This window comes from Mobula hypostoma, chromosome 18 (genome assembly GCF_963921235.1).
Source record: "Mobula hypostoma chromosome 18, sMobHyp1.1, whole genome shotgun sequence".
Taxonomy (NCBI): Eukaryota; Metazoa; Chordata; class Chondrichthyes; order Myliobatiformes; family Myliobatidae; genus Mobula; species Mobula hypostoma.
In genome coordinates this window covers 12,409,438-12,436,238 of record NC_086114.1, presented here as the reverse complement: position 1 = coordinate 12,436,238, position 26,801 = coordinate 12,409,438, and the positions used below count along the sequence as shown (strand labels likewise).

The 26,801-nt window shown below is 38.7% G+C and overlaps 1 protein-coding gene across 2 annotated transcripts in view; it reads right to left on the bottom strand.

The window, feature by feature from the left end:
• Positions 1 to 26,801, bottom strand: part of scaper (S-phase cyclin A-associated protein in the ER) — a 364,073-nt gene that overhangs the window by 20,322 nt on the left and 316,950 nt on the right. The gene's annotated exons all lie outside the window — the stretch shown is intronic.

The window sequence follows — 26,801 nt, the reverse complement described above, 5'->3', positions numbered from 1 at the left end:
TTAGTCTTTCAGTTGCTAAGTTAAGAGATGCCAGGTTTTCAGTAACATTTAAACAGAGTTGGCAGCCTTCGACATTAATACTGGACTGCATTGAACTCAATTTGAATAGATCATGGAAGGCGTGTCCACTTATTTGATAAATGGGACGTCAGGGACTTGTCAAATGCCAGCATGCTGTCAACAAGCCACATGACAAACTCCTGCCTTAAACTTGCACATTACACTGGAGGGAAAACAGAAATTCACTTATCCAATCCACTTTACATCTATTTCCTATCAAAATTCAGCATACATTACAACATATATTTTTTCAGCCCTTTATTTTGTCTGTCAAAGTCAAATAAAAGTAGCAACAATAGAACAAACTTTATATTTTAACACCTTTTGTGTTTATATTTCAACCTATGTACTCACTTTAAGGACTCTACACTAATGTTTTCAATATTATTTCTTATTTACTTTTTTTTGTATTTGCAGTTTGCCTTCTTTTGCATATTGTCCGGCTCTGCGTGTAGTTTTTCACTGATTCTGTTGTATTTCGTTGTTCTACTGTGAATGTCTACAAGAAAATAAATCTCAAAGGTAATATATACTGATATATTTGTACTTTGATAATAAATTTACTTTGAACTTTGAACCTCTGGCTATCATCTAATTCTAAAAACTGGGCAAACATTGTGCTGCAAGATATCTGCATGGCTGCCTATAACCAGAAGAGTTGATGCACTCCGGATAGTTGGCTGAGTTTCTCTACTACCATGTACAGAGTAGCTTAATTCAATCTCGACAATGAATTATGAATTTTTACTAGAGACCATTGGATTAATCTTGGTCAAAGAGTTATCTGCCCCACTTTTTAGCTTCTGTTCCACAGGTTCAAATACACATCTAAGTATGCTTTAAATTCAATGAGCAATTCTGCATCTACTATCCTTTCCAATAGCAATTTAAATATCCAGAGTAACCTCTGGCAAAAATAAGTCTCTTTCTACTTAAGCAACATACATCAAAGTTGCTGGTGAACGCAGCAGGCCAAGCAGCATCTATAGGAAGAGGCGCAGTCGACGTTTCAGGCCGAGACCCTTCGTCAGGACTAACTGAAGGAAGAGTGAGTAAGGGATTTGAAAGCTGGAGGGGGAGGGGGAGATGCAAAATGATAGGAGAAGACAGGAGGGGGAGGGATAGAGCCGAGAGCTGGACAGGTGATAGGCAAAAGGGGATACGAGAGGATCATGGGACAGGAGGTCCGGGAAGAAAGACAAGGGGGGGGGTGACCCAGAGGATGGGCAAGAGGTATATTCAGAGGACAGAGGGAGAAAAAGGAGAGTGAGAGAAAGAATGTGTGCATAAAAATGAGTAACAGATGGGGTACGAGGGGGAGGTGGGGCCTTAGCGGAAGTTAGAGAAGTCGATGTTCATGCCATCAGGTTGGAGGCTACCCAGATGGAATATAAGGTGTTGTTCCTCCAACCTGAGTGTGGCTTCATCTTTACAGTAGAGGAGGCCGTGGATAGACATGTCAGAATGGGAATGGGATGTGGAATTAAAATGTGTGGCCACTGGGAGATCCTGCTTTCTCTGGTGGACAGAGCGTAGATGTTCAGCAAAGCGGTCTCCCAGTCTGCGTCGGGTCTCACCAATATATAAAAGGCCACATCGGGAGCACCGGACGCAGTATATCACCCCAGTCGACTCACAGGTGAAGTGATGCCTCACCTGGAAGGACTGTTTGGGGCCCTGAATGGTGGTAAGGGAGGAAGTGTAAGGGCATGTGTAGCACTTGTTCCGCTTACACGGATAAGTGCCAGGAGGGAGATCAGTGGGGAGGGATGGGGGGGACGAATGGACAAGGGAGTTGTGTAGGGAGTGATCCCTGCGGAATGCAGAGAGAGGGGAAGAGGGAAAGATGTGCTTAGTGGTGGGATCCCGTTGGAGGTGGCGGAAGTTACGGAGAATAATATGTTGGACCCGGAGGCTGGTGGGGTGGTAGGTGAGGACCAGGGGAACCCTATTCCTAGTGGGGTGGTGGGAGGATGGAGTGAGAGCAGATGTACATGAAATGGGGGAGATGCGTTTAAGAGCAGAGTTGATAGTGGAGGAAGGGAAGCCCCTTTCTTTAAAAAATGAAGACATCTCCCTCGTCCTAGAATGAAAAGCCTCATCCTGAGAGCAGATGCGGCGGAGACGGAGGAATTGCGAGAAGGGGATGGCGTTTTTGCAAGAGACAGGGTGAGAAGAGGAATAGTCCAGATAGCTGTGAGAGTCAGTAGGCTTATAGTAGACATCAGTGGATAAGCTGTCTCCAGAGACAGAGACAGAAAGATCTAGAAAGGGGAGGGAGGTGTCGGAAATGGACCAGGTAAACTTGAGGGCAGGGTGAAAGTTGGAGGCAAAGTTAATAAACCATCCCATTCCCATTCTGACATGTCTATCCACGGCCTCCTCTAAAGATGAAGCCACACTCAGGTTGGAGGAACAACACCTTATATTCCGTCTGGGTAGCCTCCAACCTGATGGCATGAACATCGACTTCTCTAACTTCCGCTAAGGCCGCACCTCCCCCTCGTACCCCATCTGTTACTCATTTTTATGCACACATTCTTTCTCACTCTCCTTTTTCTCCCTCTGTCCCTCTGAATATACCTCTTGTCCATCTTCTGGGTCACCCCCCCCTTGTCTTTCTTCCCGGACCTCCTGTCCCATGATCCTCTCGTATCCCCTTTTGCCTACCACCTGTCCAGCTCTTGGCTCTATCCCTCCCCCTCCAGTCTCCTCCTATCATTTTGCATCTCCCCCTCCCCCTCCAGCTTTCAAATCCCTTACTCACTCTTCCTTCAGTTAGTCCTGACGAAGGGTCTCGGCCTGAAACGTCGACTGCGCCTCTTCCTATAGATGCTGCTTGGCCTGCTGTGTTCACCAGCAACTTTGATGTATGTTGCTTGAATTTCCCGCATCTGCAGAATTCCTGTTGTTTGCTCTTTCTACTTAAACTCCTTTTACTGATTATGTTAAATGTATGATATGATTTGGTCTATTTTACATACTACACACCCAGCACCTGCCCCATTCTTACCCTGCCATCATAAATATGACTCTACAATTTTTTATGGAGCGAGCCAATGTTCAATTCACTTTTGGGAGTATCCAGTCCAGTTATAACACTGCTGTATCTTAATACCTTCTTAATTTTTAATTCACTCTTTGCTCAAAACTCACTTGTAAAAATCTAAAACTAATATAGAGTACTAACATCATTAGATAAAATGAACAGAAAATATTCCTAAAATAATTAAATTTTATTTTTGTATTTTTAATGCTGCCTCAGCATTAAAAAGACTTTCCCCCTCCCAAACTCAAGCAGATGGCAAATGTAAGATAGAATGCTCAAAATTTCTTTGAAGACTAAGTACATCAGGGGTTAATGTCAAATGGGAAGGATTTTTCATACTTGTAGTGGATAGCTTTGCTTTAAAGATAGAAGATCTGCATTATTTCCTCCTGTACATACATAAACAGAACCCAAGGCAGAGGCACTGAATCAGCAGAAAATGTCACATAATGGGCCTTTTTCTTGCTCTTAGGTCAATTCTACATTGCTTTATAGTTCCGCCAGTGCTTACATTATCTCTGAGATGCAAAGGCTGTTCCAGAACTTCCAATCGTGATCCTTTTGAAACTTGGAAAAGATTTCTCCTGCATGTAACTGCCAAGATAAAACCCCTTTACTGGGTATGGGAAGGAGATGAAAGAAATATGGTCCATGGCATTTATATAGCATCTCTCAAATCCTTTTTATGACATCTTCAAGCACTTTTTAACCCAATACAGTATTACAGCAGATCAGTCGTTATGGGAAATGCAGCAGACAATTCATGTACAAACTTCTATAAACTACCATATATTAATGGCAAAACTTCTGCTTAACATCTCATCTAAAACTGGCACCTTTGACAATGCAGCACATCTACCGTAAGGCAATAGGGTAGTTGCCAAGACTTGTGCATTCATGCAAATTAAATCCATACCTGCAAATAAGTGCATTTCTTAAAGGGAAATTACAGCTGCAGATTGCAGCGATAACAGTTCACAAGTTGTATATCTAGTAGGTTTGTGAGTTGTCTGCAAAATGTCGCCATATATTGCCAATTTCATTTTGGTAATCTGACTTCCTGATGTAGATGAGAATATATAACAACAAAGCCATAGTTCAGTACAAATTAATGAGCAAAATAAGTAAAAAAAAATACAAGTATGAAATCTGATAAAATCATGGTATTTTCTTTGTACAGTAACTACATTTTATATCAGTACAAGACTTATGTATTTTTATTCAGAGAAACAGCATGATAACACGCCCCTCTGGCCCAATGAGCCTGCACCATCTAAAAACACTCATCTGACCAATTAACCTACTAACCTGTACACTTTTGGAATGTAGGAGGAAACCAGAGCACTCGAAGGAAACCCATGTGGTCACTCACAGGGAAAACATAAAAACTCCTTACATACAGCAGCGGAATTGAACCTGGGTTACTGGCACAGTAATAGTGTTACGTTAACTGTTACGCTATAGTAGAAATTATAGTTAATTTCTACAGGTTATTTGGAGGAACAATCTGAGATACCGCCAGTAAATGTTGCCATATATTGCCAATTTCACCACCTCCAGTGAAAAATGATATTCTATCTGTTAATAGGGGCTGTGGACAATTCTGATTTGATGGAGAATGGACGTGAAAGCACAGAGGAACATCAGGAGAAATTTCTGAAACGCCCGTTCGCTGCTGTCGTTACCTGCGTGGTCCCGAATCTTTCGGCGGGTAGGCCTCAAAATCCCCAGCCTTGCCGGCTTTTGGCGACCGAGAAGGAGGTCGAATCATTCAGCAGAGATGCCGCTCAGTACTCAGTGTTGGAGAGCTGATCAGAGCTTGAAGTTTTCGGATGACTCAGAGTCGGATTGTGGTTGGCATGGCAGGGAGAGTTTTTCTTCCTTCTCCCGTCTGCGTGAGATGTGGGACATTTGAGAAACTTTGAACTTTACTGTGCTCACAGACTTCTTCATCAAGTTATGGTATTGTTACATTGTTTGTAACTACATGTTATAATTATGTGGTTTTGTCAGTTCTTTCAGTCTTGGTTTGTCCTGTGTTTTGTGATATCACCCCGGAGGAAATAATGTATCATTTCTTAATGCATGCATTACTAAATGACAATAAAAGAGGACAACGTGTCTTCATAATCATAAAAAAAAGCTGCAGCTACTCAAAGAGTTGCTAGATGGCAAATTAAGAAAACCATATTTAAAGATAATAATCTAAGCAAATTTATAAAGCTCCAAAACTTAAGTATTGAATGCATCTTTTGAGTTGAATCAGATACCTTCAGATTCTCTTCAGTTGAAGAGTGTGCTTAATGGTTCCGTCAACAACTTCTCTATCAAAAGGTAGGTTTAAAATGGAAAATTTCCAACAGTTACATGTAAACTCTTTCTGCATCGCCAGAGTGGTGCTTTTCTGCAAGCTAATGTTTCCTAATTCTCTTCTTTTTCTCTAACATTGCTCAAGTATCTATTGCATCGATTTCAGGTCTAATAAAATAATATATGCCTAATTTGCCTCAAATCTATCATATCTTCACAAATGCTGCTCCAGTTTTTTGCTAATTTACTTTAATGGGCACAACTGGGTCTATCTCCTGGCTTTAGTTCCACAAGGAAGCAGAAGCAGAGTCATGTTTATTATCACTGGCACATGTCATGAGATTTGTTGTTTGGCAGCAGCAATACAGTGCATGGTTACTACAAGTTACAACAAAAAATATATAAATAACGCAAACAAAGAATAGCGAGGTAATGTTCGTGAACCATTCAGAGATTCAATGGCAGAGGGAAAGAAGCTGTTCCATCAACTATTCATCATCTGTTCATTGTTCAGTGTCTTATACCTGTGCATGTTGAAATATACTACAGAAATATTAGACAAGCTGAAGGGTAGGTGCTAGTATATTCAACTTCCTGCTCCACCTGTGGACTCGCCACTGATTATAGTGGCACCAGTCCTTCAGCTTCATATGAAAGCGGGCTGGCATACCAATAGCTGCAGTATTCATTGGTGTTTTAAATTAAGATTATTTTAAAGTATATGGCTGCTATTTTTTAAATCTTGAATAGTTTTTTTAAGGTGATTGAGAAGCCAAGAACAATCAGACCCATTCATTGTATGAGGTTAGTGTAGACAAGTACAGTACAAGGAAGAGCCTGAGTGGCAGATCACATCAAGCACAATTTGGCCAATAATTTCTTAAACAATGTTCTTCTAATAGAGTGTTATACACCAGAGAAACAAACAATACCCAGTGGGAAGCAAAAGACACAGATCTCTGTTGTACCAATTTATGAAATAGTAGACTTAGAGCTTCATTCTATGCCTACTTATCTGATTCTCCAGAACTACTGTAGAGTGTCTTTATCCATTTTAATCTGATCATGGATATAAACCTCACTTTTTCATTCCATCCTTTCCACAAACTACTTTCCTATATGAACCAAACTTGACAACCATCTCAGAATTGTTTCTCAGGAATAGTGGTGTCTCTTCACATGGGTTCTTTAAAACAACAAAAAAGGAGAAGGTGGATTAGCTCAAGGTTGTTCCACATACTTAGCTTTTTTTGGACTGGGTATACTCTGAAAATTAGGGCCAAGTCTTTCACGAGTGAAATTAGAAGATAGTTATACATTGCAGAAGTTGGGAACTTTCCTCAGCAAACAGCAATGGTCTGAAGTTAATTTTTAATCTGAGTTTGGTAGATTTTTGCTTGGGCAAAGATAGGTGTACAGTTATGTCACAAATTATTCATCATTTCACTGGCTGGTAGAGCAAGGTCCCCTCCTGAGTCTATATTCATATCACCTTAAGGAAACTAACGTCCAAATTATAATGTTGATTTAAGCTGCAAATTTTGGGTCATGGCAGAAAATCAAACATCATTGGAAATGCTTAGCGAACCAATCAGCAACAGTTAATCCTTTGGACTCATTTTTTATTCTTGACAAAGTTCAAAAAAGATGACAAAACATTTTAAAAGAAATTACCAAGGGGAGAGGGGAAAGACATAAAATAGAGACAGAAAGGATGAATCAATAAAAGTAAATTATAATCATTAAACAAATTAAAAGTGTTATAGGATGTATTATGGTACTGAAGTGCAGGGGAGGCAAAAGGCAAAGGTTATGACAAAGGTAATGAAGCTGTAGAAGTGAAATCTCTGGAAAATTGGGGATCAGATATAAAATTAAAGGGAGAGGTGTTATTTGAGTAGAGAAGACCAAATAGTTTGGAATACAAAGGACAATCAACAAAAGAGGGGTCTCGCCTTCCCTTTATCCAGCATTGTGCTTGATTTAGGGTGATCCAATGAGCAATTGTATATAGACAAAGTCAAATAAAACAGTATGTAGAACATAGTTCAATCTGATGTAATTGAACCTGACTATAAGCACCATCATTGTCTTTTGGAATTAATTGCTTTACAATTCAGAATTCAAGTCTGTACTGATTTAGGTTATTTGCCATTGTTGTACAACTATACACTTTATATTGATGGCTTTAAGTTGATAATAATCCATTTACAACCAAAAAGTGGACTCTCAACTGTTCAGGTGTTTTCTAAGCTTGTTTTACACTTTTCTCTGATTGGAAAGCCAGCAGGTATTTGGAGAGAGTGTCATGGCTTCAGTAGCTATCTAATATTTCAGTAAAGTATGGCTTCCCATGTGAACTGTTGTGGTGAGCACAATGGATATTACAGTTGAGCTCAGCACAAGTAGCCCTGGAATGGAATTGTAGGGAACTCCAATGAACATTTTGTTTTACGAGCTGAAGATTGCTGGTAACTGCATTGTTCCAACTTGCTGCCCTTAATAAGATCAAATGATCCTATCAGAGATTGATACTCTTTTGTGTAGGAATCTAGGGCCTGGTTTTTCACTAGGAAATGCAAATAACAATCATCTACAGCACTTTTTCTTACATTATTTTGGTTCATCATTGCTTTGATCCATGATGTCCATGTGCTATACTCATCAGTTCTCAATTTGAAAAATGAGGTGACCACACTATTCTTTAATACAGCAGGGATATGTTCTTGGTTGCCAGCTGAGATCAAGGGCTATGCAGTAAGTACCCTTCAACACTTTTACAAATTAACTATCTGCATTTTTTAACTTCATGAATATGCAAAGAACACCAATTCCCATCGTGGTCATTCTTACAAACATGATTCCAGCCGTGAACAAAAGTGGATTCATCTGTCAGACCTGTAATTTAATCATTTCAGCTTCATCCAATTATCCAATATAATATGCAAATGAAATGAATTGCTGTTGCATACTAATTACATTCATCAAAATAATTAAATCAGTGCAGAGTGGGAAGTTTAACAAACAATCATAAAACCTAAACAGATTCTTTAATTAAGGCCACAAAAATTTAATTAGGAACTGTAATCTGCCCTCAAAGTGCTGAAGAACTCGAGTGTGATAAGGAACATTACTCTTATTACAAAGTTTTCCCTTCTGAGGCCATACTTAGCATCATGGGACCTCTTTCACTTAGCTGAAAGATAACCAACTGTGGCAGACTGCAACCAAATGCCAGCTCAGGGAAGCTTGCTTACAAGCTAATTAAGCAGTACCACAAAGATATAATAATCCCTCGACTACTGAGAGATTTCAGGTTCTGCTACCTTACAACAAATCCATACCAGCTGCACTCAGAATCTGACAGAAAGAAAAGCTTCAATACAAATCTTCAGTTACATTATGTGGATTGTAAATGTCATTATTCAAAATATTTTAACAATTATGACAACACTGGAAAGAAAAAAATCTGTTCCATTCACTAACATACATATTAAACAGAAATATTAGCTTCTCTGTCATGCAGTACTCGATGAGAAGTCAGCAATGTAGTCAATACCTCATGTCCATACATCAAGTTATTCACTAAAACATCTTCAATGTTTCTTTACTCTTCAATTTTTAAAAAACATATCACCTCCCAAATCCTTGCCCAGAGCTCCTATTTAAACCTTTGAAATTTGGTTTCCACTCCGACCTTGCACTGAAATGACATTCCCTGACACTGTTGTTGTCGCTTCATTCTTTGGGGCCACTGATGCATCATTTTCCTGTTTCCTCCCTGCTTCCCTAGCTCAGAAGGATTATCCTTACTTAGTAGGTTTTAATTGCAAATGTATCACCCACACGTATCCAGTGAAAGGCAAAGTCTCCAGATTAACATTACATCTGGAGGCATTTATTGATTCATACAAAAACTCTTAGTCAGTAACCCTTCTTCTTAGGCAGTCCCTTGCTTCCTTGCAAGTGCTTGCTTCCACTATGGTTTTGTGAGTCCTGAGGTGACTGATGAATTTAATGTGAAAACCACAGACTTTTTCATAGATGAAGAAGGTGCTTGATGGGCTAGATGATTGATAGTTTGTGAGACACTGTGGTCCCCTGGTCATTTACACGGGTCCTCTGTGTGCTCTTGAAGCATTAGTATGAATGTTCCTCTATTTTGAGCAGTCATGGGCCCTAGATCCCTAAGAGTCAGTGGGGATGCTGCAATTTTTCAAGGAAGCTTTGATCTTGTTCCTCTGTTTGCCTGGTAATTTCTTCTCATTACAGAGCTTTGAAAAGAGAGTCTGGTTTGCAAAACAGTCCAATCAAATTAACTAGGTGCAATCAGGGACACCATGCTGGGGGTGTTAGCTTGGGAGAAAACACTGACCTTGGTTTAATTATGAGACAAGTCTATCTTTCCAGTGTCTTGAGGGCAAGAACCAAAATTACCCAATAGACCACGAGTTTTGTGCCATGCCTGAGGCCTTGATTCTCAACAATTGATCACTGGTGCAATGAATTTGGTGGTGAATCTCATTATCAAATGTCTACCTTTGATGAGAGGTGGCTCCCAAGGCATGGGAAGAGGCCCAAGTCTTCTATAATCCCCTTTTTTGCATTGGAAGACTGTGTTTTGTAGTGGACAGGTTGGTAGAACCTTCAACTTATGAACCTCAAGCGTAAAGCCCCTTCTATTGCAGTGAAGGACTCGACAGTGGCTTGGAGCTCAGCACCTGGGTACACACAAGTGCAAAATTCTTCTGCGTACTGCCGGTTAACTGCTTAGACTCAGGTGACCTTCGTTCTGGAGAGTAGTTCCATCTACAGTGACAGATAACTATCAATTCTGTTGATTAGCTCCACTTCCATCGAGTTTGTTGGAGGTGAGGTGGAATACTATGGCAAGAAAAAATGCTTCGGTATTGGTGCATGATGCAGCTTTATTTGACACTGATCTCTCTTACAGATCCATTAGTTAGGGTCGTGGCTTGCATCTAATGATGAATTGTATGTTAAACCATGACAAATTTCTGCCGGAAGTTCAACTTGTGGAAGATGGTTCACAGTCTAGAACCATTAGACAACATCCACTGTTATTTTAATGTTCTCCACCTTTAACTTCCCGTTGTGTTTCCGCACTGATTATGGCTTATCAAAGTCTGGATGTCGAATGATTTAATCTGACTAAATACTGGGTAGGTTAATGTTTCAGGGTGAATCTGATTACTTTCAGCAACAATATCCTCTGAACCACAGTTGAATTTCCTATTATAGATCCTCTCCTTTTCCAAAACTGCTTGGTGCCACCATATAGCATTGCTTGTCTCAGCTCATTTGCTGTTGAAACACTCCTCCAGGTCACCATTATCTCTGAGAGACATTCCATATCCAAACCACTATGGCCTTTATTCCATAATATATCAGGTCCCATTTGATCAGTGCTCTCCATCTACCTGTGCAGTCAGACTCCCTTGCGTCATTCTTAAATTTTTATCTTGCAGTCAACTTCTTTCATGATCTTGCCTAAGAACCCTGACGACCCACCACAGAACTCCCTACATCTCTGACTTAGCATCCAGTGCTTTAAACTCTCTTCACCCGAACACTGGCAGACACAGTTTTGGCTACCTAGGCTGAAGACTGCTGAAATCTTTCCCCCTTTGAGACCATAGGACAACACCATCCAGTGACTTAGTTGATATTAATAATGGTATAGTTTTTGACAAAATCCTTTCAGAGATGCAAAATTAAACTTACAACAATGCTAAAAAGAAATCTTATACAGAATTGAACTAAAATTACTTTTTCTCAAAAGAACTAAAGCCACAATTTAAAAAATGACAGCCTGATGTCAAATTAATCTACAGAATTAGGCAATTTAGTAGCTTGAGAATAAATCAGATTTTTACAAGTAAAAATAATACTAGGGCCATGGAGACAGTTGACAAGGCTGATATTTATGACCCATGAGAGGGTGGCAATGAGCCTTGAACATGTATTTGCAATATAACAGAGGGAATTAAAGAAAATATACTCTAGGCCACAAGGAATAAAGGGAGGACTGTAGCAGCGTAGCAAGATTAAAATTACTTCACCCCTCAGCCCAGCAGTTCTCTTACCACTGAGAAAGGCAAGAACAGAAATAACTCCCAAACCACAAATAATTATGCTATTCACCAAGAGCCAGACCAAAATCTTGGAATTTTGTAACAACAGTGAGTGCAGAGACAACTTAAGACTTCAAATAAGGCTCATTATTTTCTTACAATAAGTACAGACGGACAATAGGTTTGGTCTTTCAATGTCAGTCACACTCCATAAATAAAGGCAAAAGGTCAGCTGCTACAAAAACATTCATGACATTTAACATTTAGGATGCCAAACAGTAACAGAGTTCTTAGCAAGTGTCCCAGCTTGAGAGATTTACATTTGTTCTTGGTGGCACTTTTATTTTTTTCCATGGAAGGAACCAGATCACTGTGTTCCACATCTCCAGAGATAACATCCTGCCTTATACTCATTGCAGTTTTGCTACAAATCAAAATACAATCCGCTGATTAGTGAATGACCATAAAGACTGCTGCAACGATGTTCAGATCAAATGCGCTATCTTGTCTCTGTGCTGTGTAATTAAAGATTCTACTTGCAATTTTATATGCTTGTTTATAGCTACCATCAAGCAGACTGTTTTCCATTGTTCAACATCTCCAAAGATATAGCTGCCACGCAAAAAAGTACACTGTACTGTGATCAATACAGTAACAGAAATTATAGGACAGTATACACTCAGTGGCCACTTTATTAGATATACTGGTACATCAGCTCATTAATGTAATAGTCAGCCAATCATGTGGCAGCAACTCAATACATAAAAGCATGCAGACATGGTCAAGAGGTTCAGTTGTTCAGACCAAACATCACAATGGGGAAGTCTAAGTGACTGACTGTGGAATGATTGTTGGTGCCAGACAGGGTGGTTTGATTATCTCAGAAACTGCTTACCTCCTGGGATTTTCACACACAGCAGTTTCTAGAGTTTACTAAAAAATGGTGCGAGAAACAAAAAACATCCAGTGAGTGACAGTTCTGTGGTAAAAATACCTTGTTAATGAGACAGATCAGAGGAGAATGGGCAGATAGTTTCAATCTGATAGGAAGGCAAACAACCACATGTTATAACAGTGGTGTGCAGAAAAGCATCTCTGAATGCAGAACACATTGAATCCTGAAGTGCTTGAATGCAGTATCAGAAGACAACACCAGGTTCTACTCCTGTACCCATAAAGCGGCCACTAAGTTTATATCCATATTTCATACTATGGCGTAGAGAGCAAGCAACAATTTTATGATTTCTCGCATAATTATGTAAAATTATATGGTTATGAGGACCTTCCTGACTGTGGGACGATAAAAGTGAGCAGATAAGGCACTCTATGGAAAAAGTCAGTTTAAAATGAAAGCACTAATAACGGAAGTCAGAAATTAAAGTGAGCAATGGTTAAAAGACAACATAAAATATTTGGCTGGCAAATTAAAAAGTACTTGCTATACTTTTAAACTACCTAATATTTATCAGAAGTGGTTAGAAAGTGAGGTACATCAAGCATCAAATGGCTTTAAAGCCACTTCACCTACAGTTCTCCCGCAATTCCACCAAATTGTACTGGCCTTAACCCAGCAGCTTCAAGACATTATCATGCTCAGATGGTTGTTGTGAGCATCTCGATGGCCTGTTAAGTTATTAATTACTTCTGAAGTAACAGTAATGTAATGAGCTTCTTTTATATTTTTCAAATGCTTCTTGGCTGATGCACCTATAACACTCATAAGCCTGAGGAAATTCCTCATTAAGCAGCTTAATGGTCTATTTTGATATTGCATTTAGAAAGCTCTGAAATAGGCAATTGGCTTTTTGCTTTAATCACACCCAGTTTCAAATACTGGAACTGTACAGAGGAAGAGGCAGACTGGGGTATGTGGGGGTGTCGGGGGATGGGAACAATCTTCTTTATCTACTTGATAGAAATTTTTTTCCAATATTGCTTGAAGGCAGGGCCCTGATCCCCAGGGGGATCAATACACTGCCTAATGGTGCATGATTTGCCTGAAGAAACAGTACTAAGGCGTGGTCTTTGATCTGTGCTTGATGGAGAATCATGATAAATTTTACTAACTTTCAATACTCTCACCAAAAACACTAGTTCATACTGGGTTATGGTTCCTAGGATTTGACGTCCTATTTTATACTCATACTAGTCTTCACCTGGCCATTTTGATATTAATGATTATTGTAAACATCCTAACTGAATCCATTCCTTAGTCAACATTCAATGATAGATGGAAATAAAGATATGGATTATCTTTGATAATTTTAAGATGTTACAAAACATGGTGCCTAAAGTAGTACTTTTTTTGATGGAGGAAATATTGCAGCCAAAATAAAAACAATAACAGTGTGAAAATGACGAGGTAACTTGATTTTTTAAAGATGTTTATGGAGGTATTAATGTTGCTCAGGACACAGGAATTAATTTTATTTGAAATAGTTACATGAGAGTCTTAACATCTATCTGTGCAAATAGACAGAGCCTCAGTTTGACACCTCATCCAAAGAACTGCACCATCAAAAGTACAGAACTTTCTCTCTACTGCAGTGAAACATTAGGTGATGATTCTTGCACTCAAGTCACTGGAATGGCAGTGAATTCAACAACCTCAGACAAGAGGCATAAACAATAACCACTGAACTGTAGCAAACAAAAGTCTGTCAATCCCAATACAGATTGCTGTTTCATGATCCAGGATGAGAACCATTGTTATGTTTCTTATCTAAAGATCACATTATTTCTAGGGCCAGACACCTGTGTGTGGTGACTAAATTTCTTAAATTCAGTCAATTGGTTTGTTTTGTCGAATGTCCAGAGGTACAGTGAAAAACTTGCCTTGCATACTATCAATACAGATCAACTACAACAATGCACTGAAGTAGTACACGTGAAACAATAGCAGAGTACAGAATAAAGTTCAGAGAAAGTGCAGTGCAGGTAGACATTAAGGTGCAAGGTCACAATGAGATAGTTTCTGAGGTCAAGAGTCCATCTTATCATACCAGGGACCCAGTCAATAATCTTATTACAGCAGGATAGAAGTCAGACTCAGAATCACGTTTAATATCACTTGCAGATGTCATGAGATTTGTTAACTTTATGGTAGCAGTACAATGGAATACATAATAATATAGAATAAAAGTCTGTGAATTACAATAAGTATATATATCAAATAGTAAAATTAACTAAGTACTGCAAAAATAGAAATAAAAAAGTAGTGAGATAGTGCTTATGGTATCAATATCGATTTAGAAATCAGATGGCAGAGGGGAAGAAGCTGTTCCTGAATCACTGAGTGTGTGTCTTTAGGCTTCTGTACCTCCTTCCTGATGGTAACAACAGGGAGAGGGCATCTCCTGGGTGATGGGGGCCCTTAATGATGGACGCCACCTTTTTGAGGCACTGCTTCTTGAAGATGTCTTGGATACTATGGAGTCTAGAACCCATAATGGAGCTGACTAAGTTTACAACTCTCTGCCACTTACTTTGATCCAGTACAGTAGCCCCCACATACCAGCTGATGATGCAGCCTGCCAGAATGCTTTCCATGGTACATCTGTAGAAATTTGCGAGTGTTTTAGGTGACATACCAAATCTCCTCAAACTCCTAATGAAATATAGCTGCTGTCTTGCCTTCTTTATAACTACATCGATATGTTGGAACCCGGTTAGACCCTCAGAGATACCGACACTCAGGAACGTGAAACTGCACACTCTCTCCATTTTTGATCCCTCTTTGAGGGCTGGTTTGTGTTCCCTCGTCTTACCCTTCCAGAAGTCCACAATCAGCTCTTTGGTCTTACTGATGTTGAATGTAAGGTTGTTGCTGTGACACCACTCAGTTAGCTGGTATATCTCGCTCCTGAATGCTCTCGTTACCATCGAAGATTCTTCCAAAATGGTTGTATCATTAGCAAATTTATAGATGGCATTTGAGCTGTGCCTAGCATTTTAATCAACGAATAGAATAATATTGCAACTCAGCTTATAGACTAAGGGGGATGCAGGATTGGGTAAAATGTAGAAGGGTGAGGATGGTTTAAAAAGGCATTGTGCAATTGTGTTGATGATATTCATTATACATCAATGAAGGCCTTTAAAACAACAGTAATTCCAGAGGTTGTGGCAGTTAAACAGGATCTCAACCCAGAGTTAAACAGGAAAGAGTTAAATAGCACTATGGAACATGCTGGATATCAAGAGTGTTTTGAAAATATGGTAAGATTTAGTGAGAGACTTTCAGACTAAAATGACACCAAGATCTGAGATGAAGAAGCCATAAGAGCCGGAATTGTAATTGATGTATTTGATCAGGGGACGCAGGGTGGAAGAAATTACAGGGTTAAGGGCAACAAAATCATAGAAGAGATTTTAGATGGAAGAAAATTGGTGTGCCAAAATATGGAGCCAATGAAGGCCAAGTGAGTGAGGTTTTGTGCAGAAAAAGACTGTGGTTCAATATTTATCTCTACCTAATGTGCCTAGTGACAATAGCTAATACAGAAAATTTGCTCAGCTTAATTAATGCCTCTTCCTGATATTTGGATTGAATATGCCTCTCAAAATAAATACTATTTCACAAAATTAAGAAGAAATGGCTTATACTTTCTTCAGTCCAAAACTCAACCACAGCTCACTCTATGTTGATTACAATTTGCCAAGAAAAACTTTCCTTTAAGGTAAAAAAAAACCATCCTCACTACATCTGTGCTTTATTCTATTAATTGAATAAAGTAGAATTTTAAAAATGATTGTGCTATTAAAGTTCAGAGTAAGGAAACTCTAGCAGTATGCACATTATTAGTTCATCAACGACTATTTGTATTAGCTTTCTTAAAGGTGCTTTCTCAAGTCTGAACTAGAGAAAATGGAAAATTGAGGGCAAATATCAGAAAGATGTGTGATAACAGTTATGAGAATACACAAGAGAGCGATTCTCCTTGGAGATGAAGAAAAAACTAGTTTGAAAAGTAAATACAGAGAAATAAACTGAAGACGGTGGAGAAACTCAGCAGATCAAGCTTCACCTGTGGAAAACTGTATAGGTTCTGCAATTCCTCATTCAAACAATTTTTGCTTTTAAATTGTGAGAAGTTATTTCCAACTCTAACCCAAATGCAAATGTAGTTTTACACAGCACGTAGTTATTATTTGGAATAAATTATGGTGAAAGCTGGTCAAATTGCAACTTTCAAAAGGGAAAACAGATTTGTAAGTTTATGGGGTGTTACGTACGCTGTAACGGGTTAAAGAACCAGTGGAAATGGAACACACCTGCAGTCTGGTAGTGCTGTTAACTAATGCTATTTTATTAGTAACTACGCAATACAGTGATATGTAACCAGATAAATCAAACAGGTTAGCAAATTTTATGTTGTGAGAAGGCAATTACTTCGATATCCCACAGATGCCACGACAGCAACACAAAATAACAAGGGCTGTAGGTTTTATCTCCGAAGTTGTTCCACTCCACATATGAAGTATCACCGACAGTGATCTTCAATGAATGTCCTTTCAACACAAGTGGTACCACACCTGAATTCAGCTATGGGACATCTCAAAGTGGTGGCCACAGGATATTCCAACAGAATCCACGTATGGATTATGACCAACAGTAGCTTATCACTAAGGGCACCCTCTTCAAGGGAACCCACCCAGGCAAGGGTCAACACATTGGTAGATTCCACAAGGTTACCCCAAACATACAGCGTGATAGCCACTTATCCAGTTCCATGACATATGAAATAACTCCAACAGTGATTTGCCACAGGGGTACCTTTCTTCAGCGAACTACCACACCCAAACAAGGGTAACACACAAGTGATATTCACAAAGGTACTCCCAAAGTCACCCTTACAGGTTACTTAGGAGAGAGTCCTAAGTAGTTTCAAACGTATCTCTCCTCTCTTCTCTTCCTGCAAACTCGTTCTAGTTGCAGAAAACTTGTGAGAGTTATTCGTCAATACTCAGGATCGATCTCAACTCACCCCTTTTGGGTTACTGAAAGTTTAAACCAGCGACCGACTCACTGGTGTCTTCCATTGACAGAATCCATCTTGACTCTGAGCGTGTGTTTCTCTGTGTAATTGTCCTTGTAAAAAGTAAACATGCTGCAGAGAAACCATAACATCGATTGTCCATCAAATAACTTCATATCTCTCTCTCTCGCAGCTCAAACTGTGCAAAAGTCAGTCTCATTCTCCCGACGTTTTAAAGTGACAGTCCACAGAAAATATGAACCCTAGGGGTACATAACAGGTGATAGAGGATTTGAAATGACTGGCTGTTCTACAAAGAGCTAGAACAGACAAATGAGCTAAATAGTCTCTTCCACTGCTGCAATAACTTCATAATTCTATGCACAAGTGAACATCACAGAATGCCAAATAATATTGTCATATTATTTGGCAATACTGCCGAAGTATTTGGTATCAACTACCTAAAAAAATATAAAAATGTAATCACTGAATATATCACCTTTCTTTAAAAATATTAGTAATAATGTTTATTATTAGTGTTTACTTTTTCATTAACATTGAATGGCAGTTGAGAAAAATATCCCCAGATTCTGCTTCCTTCATTGGTATGTTTTGATGGAAAACTACACAGCAGGAAAACAGGCAAAATCTGCGAACTTGTTTCTGAACAGTTATCAGAAAAAGCCAGATTGCATTCTAAATGCTCTGCTATGAAGAATTCTATATTCTGACTTTTTCTTTACCCTGCAACTGGGGTCAGAATTACCACCACAGATGATAATTAACTAATTCTGAAGAAAGCAAAATGAAAAGCAAACAAAACTTGGGGAATTTAGATTGTTACCTGAAAGATCAAGGGAAACATGGTGCTTAAGTAATTATAATAGATAATTTATCCATGTCAGCTGTAACATATTATTAGACTGGAACAACTGTCAATGAAGTAACATAAAGCAATACACACAAAATGCTGGAGGAACTCAGCAAGTCAGATAACATCAATGGAAATGAATAAACAGTCAACGTTTCGGGCTGAGACTCTTTTTCTGGAATTGAAAGGAAGGGGGAAGGTGCCAGAATAAAAAGGTGGGGGGAGGGGAAGGAGGATAGCCAGAAGGTGATAGATGACATGGTTGAAGAGTCAGAGATCACAGAGGTGGACCAGTGAGAGAGAGTTCTACTGAACTCCTGAAGAAAAGATTTAAATTTCTTCAGGGTAGGCATCCTTCGAATAGACTTTGCAGTGGACATTATTTTTGAAGAATCAAACGGGGTAGTTTTCTTAGAACATTATTTCTTTCAACTGAAGATGTCAAATCATGCGAGATATACTTAGAATTACACTGCTCATTCATCTACAGGATCTGCTCCACATAGGTCTCTATTTATCTGGCAGCTATTACTAAAATTTAACACAGACAAAGCTGCATAATCTGATTTGGTCTCACCCTTTCAGAGATATTTCCTTTGCTCTACCCATCTTTACCCCATCTTTTTGTGAAAGCTAATTGGTTTTCTATGTTTTCCAGTTATGACCTGAAAAGTTAACTGTTTTTCTTTCCACACATGCTACCTGTCCTTGGAGTTAATGTGATGCAGATGGAATGATTCTGGCAGATATTTGACTTCAAGCTTGTATGCTTCTTCCACTAAATGCTGCAAGGTTGCATAAAGTACCTTAGGTTGGAATGTTATCATTGAAAAGCATTTGATCATTAAAGTAGGTACTATCATTAAACTATTATGGGGTGTCCAGGGAGGGGTAGCATCTCTGGTGAAAGGGCTTGTCATGTCCATTCTTGGGCAGTTCATTCACCTTTGTTCTCCACCAGATATTCTGCTCTCACCCGTGGCTCCAAGTTGCTGTTTGTATTTGACAATGGCCACATTCCGATACACCGCTTCAACAGGGTGGCTGTACCAGGAGAGGGTAACCAGTGGCCTCATTACCTGGTGAGATAGGGACATGCCTGCCCTAGCATGCAAAGTCAGCTCCAGCGGATTGGGCAGATGAGATCTACAGTGTGATCCAATGTCCAGGAAGGTAGTACTGCAATGCTCTGTAGAGAGTAAAAGGCATGACAAGACGCAGACCACATCATGGTCATCCACTGCAACCAAAGAAGACTCCAGTTCATGATGCTTGTTCGTACTACTGGATCAAGAGGGTGTAGCTACCCAAGATCAACTGCATTTCCACTTTAAAAAATCTCCTGCACAGGTTTCCTGTCATCGTCAGACATGATGGACAACCACTGATCATTAAACACAAATTTTGTCTGGTTCCTAATTTCCCTATGTACTGTCACAGCCCAGTCCTGGGTATGACTCTAAACTGCAACCGGTGATGAGGCTCTGATTGGGGACTTTCAGAGCCTTGGGGAAAGTGGAGTTATCCCTTAGTCATTCCTTGCTCCCAGGGCTGCTCTGACCCGGATGGTAGCACCTGCAAGGGTTCCTGCTCAGGATACGAGCGAAGGCCAATGGCAGATCTGGCAGTTTCAGTAACGGAACGTATGATGGAGAAGGCGGATGAGCTATGACCTCAAATGTCAACGGCTATAGTATAGGCAGATGAACATTTGGGAAGAGAAATGGCAATTTCTTTAGTTCGCCCAATGGTAGGCAATAGCAAACCACTGTTGCTATTTGCTAAGAAAACCATGGGCAAACTCACAAAATGTATCACACAACAACAGCTCCAAGAAGATCTTCAAGACAATTCTGAAGATGCTTCGCTCGGTAGGGTTGATTCTGGTCAGCAGGGGATTCCTGGCTGTCATCAAGCTACTGCTCATAAAATTCAAGTAACACAAAAGAAAATGATTGCAACTTGGAATGTAAGAACCCTATATCAAGCAGGAAAATTGGACAATGTGATAAATGAAATGGAAAGACTAAAGATTAACATCATGGGAATTAGCGAAGTTCATTGGATAGGTGCTGGAACATGTCAGATTAGAAATAAAACACAAGTTTATTCCTGTGGAACATCCTATACTAATGGAGTAGGAATCCTTATGGATGAAAACATGGCAAAAAGTGTTTTAGGACATTGGGCAATATCAGAAAGAGTGCTCCTTGTTAGATTCATTTGATTTAGCAATTATACAGGTATATGCACCAACAACAGATGGAACAAATGAGGATATAGATAAATTCTATGAAGAGCTTGAACAAGCAAAGAATGGACGCAAATCTCAAGATATTGTTATTGTCATGGGAGATCTAAATGCTAAAGTAGGACAAGGTACTGATGGAAATACCATAGGAAAATTTGGACTAGGGGAAAGAAATGAATGAGGTGAGAAATGGGTAGAATGGTGTAAGATGAATAATCAGGTCATTACGAATACCTACTTTAAAAACCATCCAAGACGCTTGTGGACCTGGAAAAGTCCAGGTGTTAACACTAGAAATCAAACTGACTTTATTACTATAAACCAAAGATTTAGAAACTCAGTGACTCAATGCAAAACATATCCAGGTGCGACTGTAATAGTGACCATAACCCAGTAATATGTCATGTAAAAGTAAAACTTAAAAAATTAAAGAAGCAAAAACCTGAACAATCCCTTGACTACTTGCAATTAATCTAAAAAGAAAACTTAAGACAAAAATTACAATTGAAGTAAGGAATAGATTTCAAAGTCTAGAAATAGAATCTGTTGAAGATGATAGCAATAATGTAGAAATGAAATGTAACTCTCTAAAGGATGCCTTGATAGAATCAGCAAAGTCACTGATTCCTAAAAAAGAAAAAAAGCACGAAAAATAAATGGATGACAGATGAAATCAAAAATCTAATGGAAGGAAGGAGACGGAAGAAAGCAAATCCTATAGAATATAAGTCTTTAGATAAAAAAGTTAAAAGCTTATGTCAAAAAGCCAAAGAAGAATGGTTAAACCAGGAACGTGAGCAAATAGAAAGAATCCTATTACTGATCCATAAAGGTTACATCAACAAATCAAGAATATTACTGGTAAAAAGCTCCTCTATTCTTCAGGTGGATGTTTGAAAGCAAAGGACGGTACCATTATCATGGAAAAAGATGAGATTATGAACAGATGGACTGAGTATATTCAAGAATTGTTTGAAGACAATCGAGGTGAAAAACCAGAAATTAAGAAAAACATCGAAGGTCCAAGTATTTTAAAATCTGAAGTTCATAATGCAATAAATAAGATGAAGAAAGGAAAGGCAGCAGGTCCTGATGAATTAGTAATAGAACAAATTATCACACTTGAAGATTATGGAATTGAAAAACTTACTGATTTAATCAATGACATTTATGAGACTGGAATAATACCAGAGAGATGAAAAAAATCAGTATTTATCACTCTTCCTAAGAAACCTGGAGCAATAGAATGTGAATTACATAGGACCATAAATTTAATGATACATATCACCAAGATACTTCTAAGAAATTTGATGGCAAGAGCTAAAAGTAAGATACAAGCTGAAATAGGCAAAGAACAATGTGTTTTTGTGAAAGACAAAGGTACAAGAAACGCACTATTGATGTTAAGGATACTATCAGAACGAGCTATTCAAGTGCAAAAAGATTTGTTTGTTTTATTGACTACACAAAAGCATTTGATAAAGTGAAGCACAATAAGCTATTTGAAATATTACAGAAAACTCTAGATCTAGATTCGAAAGACCTCCACCTAATCAGAAATCTGTACTGGGAACAAACTGCCGCTGTAAGAATAGATGGAGAAGTGAGTCAGTTTACAAAAATCAAGAGAGGTGTTAGACAAGGGTGTGTTTTCTTCCCTCATTTATTTAATGTGTACAGTGAAACAATATTACAAAAAAAAAGAGACATCTTGGGAATCAAAGTTCGCGGTGAAAACACCAATAATTTCAGATATGCAGATGACACTGTGTTAACTGCAAGTACGAAGGAAGAACTATCCAACTTAATTGATATAACTGTTGAAGAAAGTGCAAAAATGGGTCTATCTATCAATTGCAAAAAGACAGAATGCATGGTGATATCCAGAAAGAAGGAGAATCCTATCTGCAGGCTGAGAATGAATGGGAAGACATAAAACAAGTACAGAACTTTTGCTACTTAGGGAGCTGGGTGACATCAGACGGCAGGTGCGACATGGACATCAAAAGAAGAATAGGGATGGCAAAAGACACCTTTATGAGAATGAAGAGTATACTGACCAATACTAAACTAGGCATGACGACCTGCCTCAGAGTACTGAAATGTTACATTTATCCAGTTATGTTATATGGCTCAGAATGTTGGACAATATCTAGTAACATGAGGAAACGAATTGTAGCAGCAGAGATGTAGTTTTTGAGGAGGATGCAAAGAATATCATGGACAAAATGAATATCTAACGAGGATGTCATGAACAGAGCAAACACAAAAAGAGAAATAATGTATGAGATCATGAAAAGGCAACGTAACTTCATTGGACATGTGATTAGGAAAGAGGAGTTAGAATGCATGGTAATTATGGGAAAGATTGAAGGGAAGAAAGCAAGAGGAAGACAAAGACAAATGATGATGGAGACAGCAGCCAGAGAACTGGAAATGAATACCAATGAATTGATCCACTTGACCCGAAACAGCAGTGTATGAGCCATGGCAGTCAAAGCTCAAACTGGGCACGGCACCTGATGATGATGACTGTCATAGCTAACATTAGCAGTTTTAAAAAGGACACTTCTACCAAATTGTTCAATATTTCTATCATCATGAACCTACTTCTGATGGTTGTTCAACAGCACAAACAATGTGAATCCTATGGATCAGCATAGTAGGAAGAGCAAAATGTATGTCTGTTCTTTACACCAACAGCTACCACATATACATATATTGAATATAAATTTACTTCAGACTTTAAACTTTACAGTGGAACTGATGACTCTGTACAAAATAAAGGACTAATACTTATAAACTACGAGTTTCCCACCTAATGTGAGTGGAGTCAGCTGAAATAGTAAAATGGCTCTTTATCCACCAATTCCAAATTAGCCACCAAGCATCCATTTGCACTAAGAACTATTTTATGCTCCCAACATTCTATCATCTCCCCAAATTCTACTACTCACCTACTCATTAGGAGCAATATACAGTACAACGGCTAATTAATCTATTTACCTTCACATTTTTTGTTCAGGAGGAAACTAGAACTCTCAGAGGAAAATCATACCATCATGGGAGGAAGAATGAAAACACCACGCAGATAGCACGGCATGTCAGGATTGAATATGCACTGCTGGATTTGTGAGGCAGCAGCTCTACTACCAGCATCACAGCCTATCCTTTGCCTCAGATCTTTGAATATTGAGTACTCTCTTTGAACATTATAAATGTTGAAACGTTTTCACTACTTTGTCTTTTACTTATTGTATACAAACTTTATATTGGGTTTAGTTCTGCCAGTAGGACACAAGATTTTACACAGAAAGAGGACAGCTGCAGAAACCATCGACATTTTAAACAGCATTATTCCAAACTTCGAAGATTCAAAGTCCGTTTATTATCAAGGTATGTATGTAGTATATAACCCTGAGATTTGTCTTCCCACAGACAGCCACAAAACAAAGAAAACCATGGAACAGGTTCAAAGAAAAACAACAAACTCTCAACACACAAAAAAAAGAACAAATCACCGAAATGGCAAAAAACACAAATATAAAATATCAAACCAGAAACGATCAGTTCAATCTAGCACTATGTTGTTCATTGACTGCAGAGCCAGTCACCCTGAACAAAATCGCACAAAATCACAGAAAGAGCAATCAGAAACTAGAAACATATCATACTTGAACTACAGTTCACAAACTGCATCGATTAAATCTTGCTCAAGACCTAAGACTTTGGTATCATCATCCAGCAGCAACGAGTGAGAGGGAGAGGGAGACTTCAGTTGAACGCAGGTATCTTCCTCCAGAAGTAGTGAGCAAGAGCGAGAGACCAATCACTTGTAGGTAGGTGGCACTGAATACCCATTCTCCTTCTGCTCTCTTCCTTACTGATTTCAATCTTCATTGACGATTTAATCAACCAGTCTGTTGTCACCAGCCCAATCTTCTATGCAGCGGTGTGCTGGGGCAATGGCATCAACACGGGAGATAACAACAGGGTTAATAAAGTGATTAGAAAGGCTGGCTCTGTTATAGGAGTCAAACTGGACACACTGGAGGCTTGAAAGAACAAAAGACCCTGCAGAAAATTCTGGCAATCTGGACAATGTTTCTCACTGTCTGCATTCCACCTTGACTGAACAGAGGAGCACTTTTAGTAATAGACTAAGACAACTGTGCTGCTGCAAAGAGCGCTACATGAGGTCAATCTTACACTCGGCCATTAGGCTCTATAGTGAGTCAACCTATAGTCGGGGAAGTGATGACCTCCTCCAGTTAGACTGTTTGAGGCAACTTATTTTTTATTCTTTCTTACTTCTCTTCTAATATTTGTATATCTGTGCACTCGTTATGCTACTGTGACACTGTAATTTCCTTTGGGATCAGAAATGATCCATCAAGATATTGTCCTATTATTTGTTTATAAACTATACTTAAAGTTATAACATCATGCATCTTGCAACTAATCACCACTCACTTTGATAACCACAATATACTTACAGAAGAGGAAAAAGGATGCCGTATGGGTATGAAAGAACAACTGAGAATAGATTCCGTAATTCAAACCTAACGAAAAGCTCATGTTGTTATACTGATTCCAAAAAGCATTTGATTCTGTCCTGTACTCGTGGTTAATAGAGGTTCTTAATACATATAAACTGTCTATCTATCTATCTATCATAGATCTATCTATCTAATTGGTGAGATTGTCAAGAAATGAAGTTAATCAAGGGTCTGCACCCCACCTCCAGGCTTGTCGACTTCAGTATACTTCATACTTACAGCAGCATGAAGCTTTGAGATTGAGTGGATGACTTAAACTACTCGAGGGGAAGTGAACGAAACCTTCAGATTTCAAAGCCCGCTGACCCATGTAAACTGGGACTGGCATCCAGACTCAGTCTGCTATGTTGAATGTACATGAATTTCTTCATTCATTAGGAGCCAAAAAAAAAAACAAAGCCACTATTGGGCACTTACAGAGAACAGGCAATGGCAAGTTTGTCCTGTACAAGTTGGAAATAATTAAAATAATTCAAAGCTGCACAACTTTAAACTGGATTGTAAAAAAGCATGAGGTGTAAAAGTTTTATTAAAGAAATACAATTGACACTATTTCTAACACAATGCTGTGTAGATCCATTCTATCCCTTTTAATTGATTCACCCAGCCAGATCTAGAAGTCCACCTAGTTCAGCATTCAACTTTCTTAAGAGGTTTTGGGATTTTCAGTTCAGTTCCTATACCGGAAGTTTTTTCTTACATTATCATTTGTATGTGAATAAAAATGTTTATACATTGTTCTAAATTTACTTCTACCAAAACAAACCCACACTCCTCTGTGCTTGCTTTTGCCACATATTGCAGGATAATAATTTTTTCTAGTCTCTCAATAATACATCAAAATGAAATGTTCTGCTAAAATTCACCAAGGAGACAATTAAAACATAAAACAGTTTAAATCACAGGTTCAGCCAATAAATGCATAAAATTCTATCTAAACACAAGAGATTCTGCAGATGCTGGAAATTTACAGCAATAAAGACGCACCTGGCTTCTGCCCCCTTCATTTCCAATCCTGATGCAGGGTCCTGCCCAAAACATCAACTGTTTTTTCCCTCCGTAGATGCTGTCTAAAATTCTATGTACTGTGAATACTTCATTAAATTATATAACTACATCATAGTAGGTAAATGTTTGCTCCTCACCCTTGTTACCTCCAACTCTGCAGTAAACTGATTTCAGTCAGTAACAACAGTTCAACTGTGCTGTTGGGAAGTCAGATTCTGTGTTTTGGAACCTTCTGTAATAGCATTAGATGCAGTGCAAGTTCAGATTTGTACTGTGTTCTACTTGAATTGTACCTATACTGATTTTTTTAAAGCTGAATGCAGTAGCCGTAATTCCCCTTTTCATGTTCTATACAAGTTATACAAGTATCAAAACAAAATTGTGTGTGTATTTTTTTTGAAGTTGCAGTGCTAGATTTTTTAATAGGTTGTAATGGTAGTGGACCTTTTCACCTTGAACATCTTGTCAAGCCAAGGGTTTGCAGGAGACCAACTTACAATTCTCAGTCTGAGCCGAAGATAAACAGGGATCAGGTTTAAACAGAAAGGAAGGAAATCTCAACACCGTAGGATTTCAATATTTCCTTATTTAACATCTGCCATTGTAACTTAACATTTAAT